Below are 9142 nucleotides of genomic sequence, written 5' to 3'. Positions count from 1 at the left end.
CATATCTGCCAGTGGTGCCAGCTGATACCAATGAAATAATAGAGCCCAGAATTAGCAGAGAAGTTCATCTTGGCAGCCGGGGAGCGGGGAAATGTTCTCCAGAAGAGGAAATGGCAAGAGCCTTCCTTTTGCCTTACTGGGAGGGTGTGAATCCCCAGAGGGAGGCATTTCAAGGAGGCCGGCCTCTGCCCGAAGCCGGCCCAGGGCTCCCTTACCAGGCAAGATGCCAGACCACTCAGGGTTTCCAGTCCTCAGAGAGGCTGGAGACTGGGAAGGGCGGCGGGGGGGGGGGGGGGGGGGGGGGCATTACGGTGACCTCAGTTTCCGGGTGAGGATCACGGTGGGGGCAGCGACGGCACACGGCTGTGGGACCCCAAATTGGGGCAGGGGTGAAAACGCAGACCCCACCTCTAAGACTCTCCAGGCAGAAGGAGGAGCCAGTGCACTTGCCCCGAGCCGGAAGGCCGCAGCCAGCTTGGCAGGAGGGACTGTGGCCTGAGTTGAGGGCAGAGGGGTGGCCAGGGTGGGATCCCCCAGGGCCTTGCGGCCAAGCACGGGAGGAGTTGGGGTTGTATCCTGGGTGCAGTGGACAGCCGGGGGACAGCTTTGTAAGGACCCGTCTGAGCTGGGCCTCAGCGGCCTCCGGGAAGAAGCTTCAGCCTCGCATGGAAGGTGGAGCCTAGGCGTTGAGCCCCTGAACTCAGCCGGAGCCGAGCTGCGTCCCCATGAGCCGAGCTGCGTCCCCATGGGCTGGTCAGGGGAGGGGAAAGCCTGCCTCCCGCAGGACCAGTGGAGACTCCGAATCACACGGAGGACGGTCCCGTGCCGATGCCCCCACACACCTGCCGGAGGGGGTCCAACAACAGACCGCCAAGCGCAGTGAGATGCTGGTCTGGGCCGGCGGGCACCAACATCTCACGCACTTGGAAATCCGTGGGGCGCTTCCCTGCACAGGTCAGCAGACATGTGCCCCTGGGCCCAGCAGTGCCACCTCCAAGAGGAGGTCCCCAGAGAGCCGAGTACGGGCATCCAGTTGCCTTGCCCCACACGGGCAGAGCTGGGAACAGGCCAGGCGGCCACGGTGGGCGAACGGTTCAACCCGCCATGGCCAAGGCTTCCAGGGGGCCACGCAGCCATGCACGAGAGGGTCCCAGTAATGCATTCCGCCCCCCCCCCCCAACAAGGCTGAGCAGAACACTAACCTGGACCCGGAGAAGGAACCCAGGTGGGCAATGAGCCCACCCCTGGGCAGGGACCCCACAAGTCTGTCTGCCTCGGATAAGGCACAACCTTCCAGCAGTGACAGAAAGAAGATCAGTGGTTGCCTGGGGGCTCGGGGAGGTGGGATATGCATAGCGTCGGGCCCAAGGGAACTTTCTGGGGGGTGATGATGGAATGTTCTAGATCTTGATCCGGGTGGTGGTCACACACAGGTGCCCAAACTCAGCCCATTTTCCCCTTAAGACCTGTGTATTTCACTGCATGTAAAGACCTTAGTAATTAAAAAAAACCCAAAACCACATCTGTAAAAAGGGGTCTGCTTTTTGGGGTTGGGGCCCACGATCTCCTCTCTGTTTCCAGCCGCCCAAGCTCCCCAGGCAAAGCAGAAGTTCTGTGCAAGTGGAAAGAGCCTCGCGCGGGGGCTCCTGAGGCCACCGCGCCCGCCTTCCCGCGGCATATCCGTCTTGTTATTGCCAGAGCTGGAGAATTGCTCCCGAGGCGGAATCTTGAATATTCATCTGATTTACGGCTGCCGAAAGCTTTATGAATCCGCCCACCAATACCTGCAGCCGGTCATCAATCTTCCCCCGAGATTGTGCCTTTGCCAGTAACTCATGAATTAAAGAGGCCCCCGGCGGCCCCCACGCCTCCCTCCCCTCGCGGCGCGGCGGGATGGAAGGAGGGCCTGACCCGAAGTCAAAACACTGTTGTCTTGCGGCGGAGGCTCTGGGTGACCTTGGATGACTCACCCAGACTGTCTGCAGCGCGAGCAAGAGAAAACTGGGGAGCCTCTGGTCTGCCTCTTCCCAGCTCTGAGCCTCAGTTTCCCCGCCTGGAGAGACGGGGTGCAGCGCCCCGTCTGCCTGCCTACCTGGGTGGGAGGCTGGGGGAACGGAGGCAGGAGGGACGTGGCATCACCTGGGGATGTCTGCAGGAAGGACGGAGAAGGTGGTCCTCCCGGCTGACTCCCCTCTGTCTCTCGTACACAACGTGAGGACGATGGCACATTTGACTTTCCGGGGGACCCACGGGGGCACTGAGGGTAACCAGCACAGCGCTGTGCCCCTGGCAAGCACCCGACAGGGGGCAGGTGTTAGGCTTGCTATCCAGGAAGGGACAAATGTTTCAGGCTTAGCTCTGGGCTCGGGAAGCATTTCCAAGGCATCCTCAGAGTCCACCCCTGGGCAGGGACCCCTGACGGAAACTGCTGCCCAAAGCCCAGGGCCGCACGGCGGGCTTCCCCAGGAGCCCCGGAGCCTGCCCTGGGGCTAACACTCAGCAAGTGGTGCCCGGGCACTCAGACTGTCACCCAACCATTGGAAGCATCTGCGAAGCACTGGGGGGACCCACGCCTGTCTCCCCCGGGGTCCGCAGACGGCTGGAAGGCAGAGAGCCCCCCTGGGCTCAGACACACCGGGGTTCAAACGCGGCCCTGCTCTTGGCATCCGGGGACCTTGGCAAGTCCCCCCCCCCCCCAAGCCCCATAAGCTGGACACTGATGTCACGGCTGCAGCGGAGGGGAGCCTGGGGGGCCCAGAGAGGCGGCCTGCTGTACGGGATGTGACGACGGGTGGCACTGAATGTCTGCCTGACACAGGGCACCACGCGGGTCACTGGTGGTGGGGAGCTGGCTCAGATCAGCCCTCTTCTTCAGTGGTTCCCTCAACAAATGTTCATCAGTCCCTTCAGACCACGTAGAGCTCCTAACACCTGTTCCCAAAGACACGCCGAGGGGCGTCCCCTCCCCGGATCCCGGCTCCCACCAGTGTCTGCAACGTGGCAGTGTCCCCCGGGACTGTGGCTTGCCACGTCGGCTCAGGGTGCCCTTCCCAGATCTACACGACCGCAGGCCGACCCTCTCCTCTGCAAGGTGCCGGTGCTCAGCGGGCCCCCGGGCCGCCTACAGCGTGCACAGCAGCCCCGCAGCCGGACTCAACGGCTGGGCCCCTCTGTCCAACACGCTCTCCCCCGCAGGCCTGCAGTGAACAGAGGAGGCCATCGCCGTAAAGAGCTGACATTTATTCGGCGCCTACTGTGTGCCGAGCTCATTCGGAACACCTGACGTTCGCCCCTTCTGTGAACTCCCACTAAGAGGTGGGTTTTGTCCCTCTTGGACAAAAGAGGGAGCCGAGGCACAGAGAAGTGAATGAGAATCAGAACGGTGAGCCCCCTCCCAGTGGAACGCTGGCTGGACCGACCCTCCCCACTCTGGCGTGGCCCTGGGCCCCCTGGTACTTAGGAAGTCCTCCAACAAGCAGCCCCGCTCTGGGGGAAAGGTACCTTGGAAGGCGGTGAAGGGGGAGGCAGAGGCCAAGGCTGGGGGTACCAGCTCACCTACTTGGCATTCCCTGGGAAGGGGTGGAGGGACTAGCCGGAAGCTGACTGGGGAAAAGGTCTCAGCTTCTGAGAACAACATTTCCCGGGGGCTTGGCCTCCACCATGAGGGTTTGTAATCTATGGACTTTTCACCTTGGCACCAGCTCCCTGACCACGTTGGCAGTATTTACCCTGAGGGAGGGGGAGGGGGCCGGGTGGGTGGTGTTCATATGTGTGCACGCGCACTGGAGGGGAGGGTCAGAGCCAGCCAGCTGGATCCAGGTCTTTGAGAGCCTCTGGCTCCTGGAACCTCGGACGGAGGTCTCCCTCCTGGTCTTCCATTCTTGCTCTCCGTCCCCGCCCTCCTTCACCTCTTGCTCTGAGGGTTGTAAAGCTGGTGGATGGATGATGCCAAACCCATGCCCCCCCCCTAGGGATTTGCATCCAGGGTGGAGACAAGGGCTAAAATCCAAGCTCCCACCCTTGCCAGCGCTAAGAACACCCCTACTGCCTCATCTATAGAATGAGGATCATAATAACACCCAAGGCTGCTAATGTAGCATGCCTGGAAAGTGCCTGTCACGCTGTAAGCACTCACTGAGTGGCAGCCGTTGTCACCAGCCATATGGGTGCTCAGTATATGTTTACTAACTAGATGGAGGGAGGGAGGAAAGGGTAAATGGATGGATGGGTGGAGGACAGATGGATGAATGTATAAATGAACAGATACCTACGCAAGTAAATAAAGGTAGGTGGATAGATGGATAGTGGATGTTCAGTCATTCATTAATGAGTATCTATCCATCATCCATCCATCCAACCATCCAACCATCCATCCATCTATCCACCCATCCGTCCATCTGTCCATCCATCCATCTGTCCATTGATCCATCCATCTGTCCATTGATCCATCCATCTAACCATCCATCCATCCATCCTTCCATCTGTCTGTCCTTCCATCCATCCACTTATCCATCTATCCACCCACTCACCTGCCCACCCATCCACCCATCCACTTACCCATCCATCCACCCACCCACCCACGCACCCACCCATCCTTCTACCCATCTCTCCATCCCCCATCCACTCACCCATCCATTTACCCATCCATCCATCCATCCACCCACCCACCCATCTGTCCATCCATCCACCCATCTGTCCATCCATCCATCCATCCATCCAACCATCCATCTGTCCATCAATCCATCCATCCATCTATCTATCCTCTGTTTGTCCATTCATTATCCATGCATCCATCCATCCATCCATTCATCTGTCCATTGATCCATCTATCCATCCATCCATCCATCCATCCATCCATCCATCCATTCATCCTTCCATCCATCCATCCGTCCATCTGTCCATCCGTCCATCCAACCATTTATCCATCCATCCATCCATCCATCCATCCATCCACCCTTCCTTCCATCCATCCATCCATCCATCTGTCCATCCGTCCATCCATCTGTCCATCCGTCCATGCAACCATTTATCCATCTATCCATCCGTTCATGCATCCATCCATCCTTCCATTCATCCATCCGTCCATCTGTCCATCCGTCCATCCAACCATTTATCCATCCATCCATCCATCCATCCATCCACCCACCCACCCATCTGTCCATCCATCCACCCATCTGTCCATCCATCCATCCAACCATCCATCTGTCCATCAATCCATCCATCCATCTATCTATCCTCTGTTTGTCCATTCATTATCCATGCATCCATCCATCCATCCATTCATCTGTCCATTGATCCATCTATCCATCCATCCATCCATCCATCCATCCATCCATCCTTCCATCCATCCATCCGTCCATCTGTCCATCCGTCCATCCAACCATTTATCCATCCATCCATCCATCCATCCATCCATCCACCCTTCCTTCCATCCTTCCGTCCATCCATCTGTCCATCCATCCATCCAACCATTTATACATCCATCCATCCATTCATGCATCCATCCATCCTTCCATTCATCCATCCGTCCATCTGTCCATCCGTCCATCCAACCATTTATCCATCCATCCATCCATCCATCCATCCACCCTTCCTTCCATCCATCCGTCCATCCATCTGTCCATCCGTCCATCCAACCATTTATCCATCCATCCATCCATCCATCCATCCATCCATCCATCCTTCCATCCACCCGTCCGTCCATCTGTCCATCCGTCCATCCAACCATTTATCCATCCATCCATCCATCCATCCATCCTTCCTTCCTTCCATCTCTGTTGGATGTGTGCATGTGCACATGGCTGGGTGGATGGTGAGTGGGACAGACAGGAAGACAGACACACAGATGGATGGGTAGATGAATGAATAAACGGGTGGCTGGCGGGCCTGATGGGTGGATGGATGGTGGGTGGATGGACCTTCCGACGGACAACTGGATGAATGGACAGATGGAGGGTTAGATGAATGGACAGATGGATTGCTGGATGGCTGGGACCAAAAACTAAATGCTAAATTGCCTCCCTCCCGAAGGTGGCAGATAACAATTGCTTCAGCTCCTGCCTGGTACCACATACATTAACACGGCCACAGGGGGCCGGAACACTGCGGCCTTCACAATCTGCTCATTAGCTGACTCACGGAGCTTTTCACCTATTCGAAGCCAACGGGGTAGCAGCATGACATTTAAGATTTCCTTTCAGCAATCACTTGCTTGGCCTTTCACAGAACACAGCGTGCAGCTGTTCCCTGGCTTATATTCTCCTCCAAAGGTGCCATCAAGCCCCCTGTGTGCAGTAATGAGCCCAGCTTCCCCAGGGCTCAGGGGTGTGTGTGCCCTAAAAAGTTGGGGGCCCCTTTCCCCCCCAACTGCTGTGCCACATTCTCTCTCTGCAAGCAGCGTTACCAAATTACCTTAATTACCCTTCAGTTAGGGGGTTTCATTTATAACATAGTGGCAAGGAAGTATTGGAGAAAGAGTTTCCCTGGCAACCAAGTTTTTAAACACAAGATTCTCTGAGTTTTAAAAGACACTTCTCCCCTAATTTCCCCCCTGAAAATTAGCTTGGAACTTTTCGGATGCTGAAATTTTTAGCATAGCAGCAGGCCAGCACTTATGTCTGAAACCATAAAAGACCTAGATTTCTCCCCTGCCAGAGGCAAGACCCTGGGAAGCTGTTCAATTTCCTGTGCCATTTTGTTCTTGGTGGATGTAGGCAGGGACTGCAATGACCATTATGGAATGACCACGGACAGCGGCATTTTGCAAGCCCACGGTCAGTCCCGCTCCCGACGCCAACCCGTGTTCTGGGCTCGGGTCGTTCAAGAGCCCTGTTGGCCGAGTTCTGCCATGTGGGCTTGACGGGGAGAGCCCTGGGCCAGCAGATGGGTCTGGGCCCATCTCCCCAGGCCGAGGAGGATGGCACCAGCCAGCACCCCAAAGCAAATAAGTTCAAGGTCTGCTCCGGGTCGTGGCTTCTCCCACTGCAAACTTTCTATCATCAGCTTCCCGTCTCCCCCCTGCACTAACAAAATGAATCCCAGCTCAGGTGCACGACCTGGCTTTCCATAATCTGCTCTATCCCGACATCCACACGCTTTGCTCTGACCAAGCCACACTTCCATCAGCTCAGCCCCCGACCGTCTAGATGGCGCCTACCCCCTAGTCGCAGTGCACCCGTCCCCCAACATTCCACCCTCCACCCACCTTGACCCTTGTCCACACCCTCCCCCCACCGAGTCCCTCTGGAACCCCTCTATTTTGCCCTTTAGATCCCGGCTTTCCAAATTTGACTTCATGTCGTGAGCACTGCTCAAATGCTGCTTCCTCTGAACCTTTATGGCAATGTGTCCACACCTCTGGGAGCCATCCAGTGTTTCTGCTCTGTGAGGCTTAGCCATTACTTTGTCTTGGAGGTGCAGGGTAGAGTGGAAACATGAGGCAGAGAGCTCATTCAGATTCTGGCCCTCACAGCTTGGTGGCTGCGTTATCTTGAGAAGATGGAAGGATGGATCGAGGGCGGCTGCAGAGTTTATGTCTAATGGACCCTACGGAGGCCAGATGAGCCCCTAAGTGGAGGGTGGGTGGTCCATTGGGTGGATGAGGACGTGTGGAGGCCTAGATGGTTGGAGGGTGTAGGAACAGATAGTTAAGCAGAAGGATAAGGGGCTGGGTTGATGGATGGAAAAAAGGAGGGAGGAGGGAGAGAGGCAAATGCAAACGTGCCCGGCTGCCCAGGCAGAATTACAAAGTCTGGGGGGTGGACCAGGAGGCTGGCCATCCAGGAATTCTGGACGGGGCGAAAAGCACGCCTGTGGATTCTTGGTCACAGGAAATAGCGCTCCTGATAACTGGAGGCTTGAAGTTTTTCAGTGACCCTGGGAAAAGGACAGAGGCTCCTGTGGGACCAATTCATTAGGAAGGACAGTCCTGATCAGCTCACCTAAGCACTTGGGCCGGCTCTAAATGTGAGGCAGTCAGAGGGCGTTCAATAACTATTCATTGGAAAGTGACGGATTGATTTTGGAAGCCTGCCATTCTAGGGAGGCCTGGCCAGCTGGGAGCTGCATAGGCATTTCGCTCATCAGGACCACAGTCTCTCATATTCGACAGCAGGAAAAACCGACCCTCCGGTGAGCAGTGAGCAGCCCAGCCTCCGGCCTCCGGTCTCGCTCCCATGTTTGCGCCGTGACAGAACCCACACCATAGAGGGGCCCAGGGCACATGCCTCCCTATGAGAACCAGCACCCATGGCCCAGGGGAGGCTGAACTTCCTCTGACCCATCTGGGTTCGGGATGTGAAGGACCTCAGATTGGAGCAAGTCAACCTAAGGCAACTTGAGTGATAAGCCTGTCCTGGGGATCCATCCGCCCCCGAATCCAGGAAGGCCCTATAGATCAGGGACCTACCCCAAGGGGCTGTTGGGGGGAGGGTGGCGGTGAGGGACAGCGCGAAGCTAGAAGGACATGCGAATACCGTCTCTTTCCAGGAAGGACCAATCCTGCGAGATGCCCGTCACAGACACACCCAGAGGCCACGGGAAGGTGCCAACATCTCCAGCTTGCCGGCTGTCTTCACCCCAGCCTGCGAGGGCTATTCTGACTTGGACAGCCATGCAGACTCTCGCGGGCAGCCGGGAGAGAGGACGGTGCAAACCCCAGGGAGGGCGCTTCACACACACCGGGGGCAGGGCAGTGGGCTTCCGGCAGCTGGCAGCTTGGTTGCCAGACGGGACTTTGGGGCCTCTCATTCCTGAGCAGTGCGTCTGAAAAACTAACAAATTTCCTAAGAAAACTCGGGGAGCCTTGATTGTTAATAAAACCGTCTCTTTACTTCTTCCCTCCAGCTGCCTCCCCACGAGGGATACGGGCGGCGGCGGCGGCGGGGGGGGGGGGGGGGGCGGGAGGGAATCAGGAAGGGGGGGCAAGGGGAAGACAGATTCACTCTGCCTTATCTCCAAAGCGTTCAGCTAAGTGCCAGAACATAATAAGTGCTCAATAAATAACCACTATTCGAGGAGGAAGAGACGGAGGAAACCAGACAGGTCAGAATTTAATTCTGCCACGCAGGTCTATTGTGCTTCTGTCCAGGGAAAAAGAGCGAAAGAGTATCTCCACTTTCCATCTCCCTCTGCCTCCGAGGCT

The 9142-nt window shown here is 56.9% G+C and overlaps 1 long non-coding RNA gene across 2 annotated transcripts; it reads left to right on the top strand.

Annotated features, from left to right (window-relative positions):
* The first annotated feature begins 733 nt into the window (after positions 1–733).
* Positions 734–8830, top strand: LOC131485998 (uncharacterized). Of its 2 annotated transcripts, none has more exons than XR_009249132.1 (3): positions 734–954; positions 3196–3315; positions 8488–8830. It is a non-coding gene; the product is annotated as an uncharacterized LOC131485998 (long non-coding RNA). The 2 variants fall into 2 exon arrangements; XR_009249131.1 differs by having other exon boundaries at positions 734–2015.
* Positions 8831–9142: the final 312 nt, after the last annotated feature.

The sequence above is a fragment of the Neofelis nebulosa genome, chromosome 9, assembly GCF_028018385.1.
Source record: "Neofelis nebulosa isolate mNeoNeb1 chromosome 9, mNeoNeb1.pri, whole genome shotgun sequence".
NCBI classification, from domain to species: Eukaryota; Metazoa; Chordata; class Mammalia; order Carnivora; family Felidae; genus Neofelis; species Neofelis nebulosa.
The sequence above is the reverse complement of the archived record's forward strand: the minus strand, read 5'-3'. Positions and strand labels throughout refer to the sequence as shown.